Source organism: Eschrichtius robustus, chromosome 2 (assembly GCF_028021215.1).
Source record: "Eschrichtius robustus isolate mEscRob2 chromosome 2, mEscRob2.pri, whole genome shotgun sequence".
NCBI lineage: Eukaryota > Metazoa > Chordata > Mammalia > Artiodactyla > Eschrichtiidae > Eschrichtius > Eschrichtius robustus.
The window spans coordinates 54,093,989-54,101,278 of record NC_090825.1 but is presented as its reverse complement, the minus strand read 5'-3'; the positions used below and the strand labels follow the sequence as shown (position 1 = coordinate 54,101,278).

The 7,290-nt window shown below is 43.5% G+C and overlaps 1 pseudogene; it reads left to right on the top strand.

The window, feature by feature from the left end:
* The first annotated feature begins 616 nt into the window (after positions 1-616).
* On the top strand, positions 617-1,670 carry LOC137758847 (large ribosomal subunit protein uL23 pseudogene; annotated as a pseudogene).
* The last annotated feature ends 5,620 nt before the right edge of the window (positions 1,671-7,290 follow it).

The following is a 7,290-nucleotide window of genomic DNA, read 5'->3' as shown; positions in this document are numbered from 1 at the left end:
TAGTTCAATGAAGAACGTGCTTGTGTAGGGCCTTTACAAGTCTTGTTCGAGAGAACTGCCTCGATGGGTAAAAGACCACAACAGAAGGAAACTGTCAGATATCCAGGGAGTAGAGGAAGGAGCTAATGATCAGTTGGACTCGCCACTCCAGAGAACTACAGGTGAGAAACCCCTGATAATGGGGGAGGGATTGCTAAAAACCAAAAATATGCCTCTGAGAGACAGCCTTAACCCCAAAACTAGAGGAAACTAAGATCACCTTATGTTATTCAGAGTGACTCTACAGGGGATGAGATGGCGTTAAATTTCATTCAAGGATAGGGAAAGAACTAGAATAAATGTAAAAGGGCAGCGGGAAACAAAAAGAAAGTTGTTTTCTGATTACATCCCATGAGTCCTGCTTGTTTGGTGTAATCGTGACATGATATGAGATGTGAGAGGCACTATACTGTAGAGGTTAGATGCTGGGCTCTAGAGCCAGATTTTTGAATCCTAGCTTTGTCTTTACTGAATGTTTAACCTTTCTCTGCTTCAGTTTCCTCCTTTGTAAAGTATGACATTGTGTTGTTATGAGCATTAAATAAGTTAATATGTTTAAATTGCCTCAGTGTCTGCCATGTCGTAAGCAGGCAGTAAATGTTAGCAAAGATGATTAAAATAACTGTGTTTATAGTTAATTGTAAAAATACTCAATTACTACATAAAGTTCATGTGTGAGAGACACAATACACTTACTGAAGGTATTTGAAATTTTGGAAACAGTTTAAACAGTGCAACTCAATTATTTTCAGTGTAATGGCTTATCTGTCTGAGAACAGACTTCAAGTTTTGTTTTTTTTTTTTTTAAGATGAGAACACAGTTGTTTGTTTTTTTTTAAGTGTCAGGGAGTTTTATTTTAAATAATTTTTATTTATTTATGGCTGCGTTGGGTCTTCGTTGCTGCTTGTGGGCTTCAGTAGTGTGACTCGCGGGCTCTAGAGCACAGGCTCAGTAGTTGTGGCTCTCGGGCTTAGTTGCTCCGCAGCATGTGGGACCTTCCCGGACCAGGGCTCGAATTCGCGTCCCTGGCATTGACAGGCGGATTCCTAACCACTGCGCCACCAGGGAAGCCCGAGAACACACTTTTTTTTTTTTCCTTCTAAAATGAAGGCAGAACCTTTTCAGGAAGACGGCAGCGAAAGCGAAGAAGGAAGGTTGGCTGTGTGACGCCCCTGCCCCTCGCAATGCTGAAACCAAAGCAAAGGCTTTGACGGCCAAGGGGGCAGCACTGAACGGCACCCACAAGCACAAGAAAAAGAAGAGCCACACGTCACCCACCCATGGCAGTCCAAGATACTGCTGCGCCGAAGGCAGCCCAGATATCCTCGGAAGAGCACTCCCAGGAGAAACACGCTTGACCACTACGCTGTCACCAGGTTCTGCCTGACCACCGAATCGGCCACGAAGATAGAGACAACACAACATACCTGTGTTCACTGTAGATGGAAGGCCAACAAGCACCAGCTCAGACAGGCAGGGAGGAAGCTCTATGACTCTGACGTGGCCAAGGTCAACGGTCCTGATCAGGCCTGATGGAGAGAAAAAGGCTTATGTTCCACTGGTTCCCAACCGTGATGCTTTGGTGTTGCCCACAAAATTGGGATCACCTAAACTGAGTTCAGCTGACTAATTCTACATATAAATTTTTCACCATAAAAAAAGATAATAAAGGCTGACTGTACCTCTAATTGAGTATCACTAGTATTGAAAATTCCACAAAACCACGCTGGGGGCTTCCCTGGTGGTGCAGTGGTTGAGAATCTGCCTGCCAATGCAGGGGACACGGGTTTGAGCCCTGGTCTGGGAAGATCCCACATGCCGCGGAGCAGCTGGGCCTGTGAGCCACAATTACTGAGGCTGCGCGCCTGGAGCCTGTGCTCCGCAACAAGAGAGGCTGCGATAGCGAGAGGCCCGCGCACCGCTATGAAGAGTTGCCCCCACTTGCCGCAACTGGAGAAAGCCCTCGCACAGAAACGAAGACCCAACACAGCCATAAATAAATAAATAAAATTAAAAAAAAAAACAAAAAACCATGCTGGGTGGGCTCCACAAAAATTCATGCTAGGTGACTTTAGGTGCTGAAAAGCTTTTTTTGTTTGTTTTTGGTTTTTGCTTGTTTGTTTGTTTTTCCTCACCTCTTGTCAATTCCCTATCGATATCCTTTTGGACTGCTCCCGAACTCTCCATCCCCAAGCGTTCCATCCTATCCTCTATGTTGAGCTCAAGACTACCCACTAACAACTCAGAGAAAATCATTTGGGAAGTGGTGCTCCAACTCCCTTTCTAACCCCCTATTCCTTCCCCTATCTGGTTTTGCTTTCCTAAAAAAAAGTTTCTTCCTTCTTTCCAAGGTGACCTTCTCAATCCAAGTTCTCATTTCTGTCCACTATTAGCTGCTCCATTAATTACCCTCTCTCAACTTCATGTTCAAATTTTCCTCCAATTATTTTTTTATCTGCATGGTATCAGAATTCCCACACTAAATCAAGAGGAAGAAAACTATCAACAGAAGCTGAAATTCCTCATAACGAACCAAAATATCTCTAATCCAAAAGTGAATAAGTAACACTATTTAATCAATCATAGGGTTGGAGGCTGGAGGTGGGAAGAGGTAAAGGGGGTGGAGAGACATATCCATGACACAAAATAAACTTCAATAAAAAAATAAATAACTTGGTTTCTTGTGCCCCCAGACAACTGCTGATTTGCTTTCTATTGCTTTAGGTGAGCTCACCTTTTCTATAATTTTATATAAATGGAATAATACAATAGGTTCTTTTTTTATCTGGATTCTTTCATTCATACTAATTATTTTGAGATTCATAAAATTTTTTTTATATACGTAGCTCATTCCTTTTTATTGCTGAGTAGTATTCCATCCTAAGGATGGAACATAATTTTTTTTATCTGTTCACCTGTTGGGCACTTGGGTTTCTTTTGGAAGTGTTCCATCATAAATAAAGCTGCTAAGGAACACTTTTATACAAGTCATACATGGACATATGCTGTCATTTTCCTTGGGTAAATATGTATGCGAGGAATGGCTCAGTTAGTATGGTAGGAGTATGTTTAACTCTTTTTAAGCAAAGGACAAACTGTTTTCCAAAGTGGTGTACCTCTCTGAACATTTTAAACATTTCCAACATCCATTTTTTTTTGGGGGGGGGTAAATTATATGAATGGAAAATATGCGGAGTTAAATAGTGTGACTAGTACAAGATAAGGTTTCTAAAGAAAAATCATGTCTAGTCAGCTATGTTTTCGGTCAAGTCCTAGGAATATAATCCTCCGTGTCTGCTTTGCTGAACAACACACTTCGAGTATTCAACAACGTGAGCACATGTGCCAAACAGAAATGCATTCACCGACCAAACAGCAGCTGTCCTTGGAAGGGTGGCTGATGAACCGGCAGGGCTGCGGTAGCACTGAAGGCTAAGCAGGGTGGCCTCGTTCCAGGAGCCTAACTCTCTCATTCAGTTTAATGGTTTTGGCAACATGTGCTACTTATGTCGTCCTTATTTTGATGAAGCTTCCAGTTTTCATTACCCCTGTGGGAAATCTATTTTAAACAAGCCGCTGATGGCACTGTGTATATACACACACATGTTCGCACACAGAATTACATATAGAAACCTGGATATCTTCTCTTGCTCCACGAAGACTGAAGGTCACAGTTGTGACTCGATCTGTGTTATGACCGTCTGAGCATCTTTTCACTTCTAAGTTACTAAACTGAGTGGGAAACCTGTGGCGTTGACTTAGCAAGCTTCCCAAGCCAGGGCTAGGATAAGCAGGAGGTCAGTGTGGACTGGTGAGAGAAGCTGGATAAACTCCAGCCTGAAACTGTGGGGAGAGATAAGGGCTCACGCTGTGGCCACTGGAGGTGGCGGTGGGACAGATCATGATTAGGTACAAATGGTGTCAGGGTGGCAGACTGCATGTAGGAGGCGCTCTCCTGGGTACTGCTGATGGTCAGTCCCAAACTTTCTGCTGCATCACCACTCATCCAAACTAAGAAGAAATTCTCCTTAGAGATGGCACTTTGGCGAGTTACTGGCTTTCTCCATTTAGTTCTGCTGCATTCTTGTCCCCTGCACTGTATAATGAATTAAAGCACAATGCATCAAAACTGTGATGCAAGACACTTCAGGCCATTCAGGCTACACAGAGATTTGTAAGTTATAGCTCAGCACAGGCTTCAGTGATTAACTTTTGTTTTTGGCCAGGCCCTCCCTGTTTTGCTTCCCTCCAGGCTCTGGTTCTTCCTCTAGGCTTGACCTCTGAGGCTTATTCAATTCTCAGCCCAAACCAAGGCAGGTCCACTTTAAGGGATCATGGTCTTTTCCTTACTGACTCTTGGGCTCCTTGCAGTTTCAGGGTGAAAGGGTCTTCTTGCACTGACCTCAGCCAGATCCCTTAAACAAAGGGGGAACTATGCCTTACTCTCCCCTTCTCCATTCTGGGGACCCCAGAGCATCTTACACTCTTCACAGATAACAGCTGCCATGTTTTCCCTGATTCTCTGGTTCTTTTTAATTCCATACTCTACCCTCTTTGGAGAAACCCCCAATTCCCATTAACCAATACACTTCCCGCCTTTCAGAAAGCCACCTCAAGGCTGTGCCGCCTCAGATAGCATCATTGTCATGAGCTCAGTGGTTATACATAAACCAACAAAGTTCACTGGGAAAAGTACTGCCCTAAATTAGTTTATGGAAAGGACAGGCTTTTAAGTAAAAAAGACTGAATTCATTTACTAACTAGGTAACTCTGGGCAAGTTACATTGAACCTGTTTCCTAGTCTGTGAAATGAGGATAATAATATTTATTTCTCAGGGTTGTTTATGAAGATTGGGTAGGATGTTGTGGGCAGAATTACTCTAAGCCATGAGTTTCTTTTAATGCATATGGTCAGGGAGGGTCACAAAAGTGTCAGGCTTGGTTTCAATCTCGACTCTGGTACCAGCTGTGACCCTGAACAGCTTGCTTAATTCTTGGAGTTTCAGTTTCCTCATCTGTATAATTAGGCAAATGATACAAAAGCCTCGCAAGGATTAAGTGAGACCAGGCATTTTCATATGCACTGAGCCTAGTATTTTTGCATAAAAATGACACAGATCCAAAGGTTAGTATAATTAGAGAACTTAAGATGTCAAGACTTCCTGGAATTCCCATTCTGCCAAAAGCAGAGGATCCAGTACTTTCTGCTTAACCTTGCTGATAATTTTCAGATCCAGACCACAGGAAAAGCAGTCAGGGAACACATTACTTTCTACCCAATTCTGAACAATTGGAAACAATTGGACAGGAATGTGAACATGACTCTCACCTTCAAATTCATAAGAGCCGTGGAAGAAAATGCCAGATGTGGTTTGACTTGAACTTCAGGAAGCCAGTGGCCCCAAAGCCTGACTCTTCTGTTACTCATGCCTGATTGGCTCCCTTTCCAATTGGAAAGGACTTTCATCCCTTCTCCTATCTCCACACTTGGAATCCTGCTCCTATGTCATTGGAAAAAACTGAGGTCATCCAGCACACACTTCCTCGGTTTCCCTACCTTCCACCTTCCCTCGTTCATCTGCATCCATCCTCACTGGTCTCCTTTCCTCTCTGCATGGCTGACTACTGAGGCCCACCATCCATCTCAGTCTTTTATATGGGACCTCAGACCTCAGGACAATCCTAAATTCCCTTGAATCATAAATTCCTTTCTTTCTACTTACTGCCCTTCTTTTCTTTCCTCAGGTGCAGCTATTTTCTTATTTCTCTCATTATATAATTGTTGTCCTCGACCCTGAAGCTCCTTCAAACTGCTCCCCTCCCTGTCATGACCAAAATTCTTCCATGAATAGTCTACACACACTAACTCGATTCCTTGACCACCTTATCACAGAGCTGCATCTGGCCTCTGCCAGCACCATTTCCCACTTTCTGACCCCTCAAAAGACAAAAGGTTTTGTTTTGGTTTTCAGTTGCCTGGACCCCTCTACAGCTGGTGACACTGCAGACCCACTCTTCTCTCTTGGAACTCCTCCCTCACCCTCCATCACCTCCCTTCCCTTTGGTTTTCTTCCTATTTTTCTCATTATTATTCCACAGTCTTCTTCATGGCCAACTCAACCTCTGCCAGTACTCCCAGGTGGAGTTTGCCCAGACTCTGCCCATTGCCTTGCTGTTGTTCTTAGTTTATTCACATCCCTTGAGCAATCTCATTTACCCAGGACTGGCTACATAATTTATGAGGCTTAGGGCAAAATGAAAATGCAGGGTCCTTTGCTCAACAATGATTACAAATTTCAAGATGACATGAGCAGAGCATGAGTTTCAAGCATGGGTCCTTGGCAACTGCACGAGTTGCATGTTCATGAAGCCGGCCCTGTGTTCAACTGTAGAACTTCAAGTGCACAGTGTCTCCTAGGTCTGTATTTCCAGCCCAGACCCCTCTTCTGTGCTCTAGGCTTAAACACTATTCTTTATGAACAACACTCCCTCTTGCTCCAGGTAGATTTTGTTTTACTCCTGATGCTTTCACTCACCAGCTGTGTGATGTTGGGTAAGACACTCACTGTCTCTGAGCTTCAGTGTCAGTGTAAACTCTGCAAGGCTATGCGAAAGCTTGTGCAAGGATCAAGCTGGTAAGTCAATCATAGATGTTGATAATGTACCCTATCAACAGCTATAAACTGTCCACCTTCATAAAAGGTAAAAAGTCCCAAAGCAGGAAGACTTGGTAGCTGCTACACTATCAGTGCTGGCTCCTTACCAGTGGTTTGGAAATTGTGCACATTAGGAAAAATAAGTAGTAACCTTTGCAAAGAGCTTGGGACTAATTTTTGCCCAAAAGTGGTTATTTAAAAAAATATGCAATATTATATTGCAACAAAAGAAAAAGGACTCAGAGTGTTCACTCACCAAAGATCTAGTCAGTCTGGTTCTAGGAGCTTGACATCATGTGCTTTGATCTGATGGCCAGGCTCCCATCTCATAGAAGCAAAGAAAGTGAACTCACACAGCAAAACCAGGCCACTGCGCTGCAAACGCCCACAGTGAGATTGCTTGTTTGCTGAGTGATGGGTGTATTTCCTACTTCCTACTGGGCATAACCAAGATATCCTGCTGGAATCTAAAACTCAACGTGTCCCACACAGAACTCAACCATTCCCTTCCTTCTCAAAGCTGCTTCTTTTCCTCAATCCTGTATGTCAGTTACCGACCACCAAGTCACTGAAGCTAAAAACCCGATCAGTTTG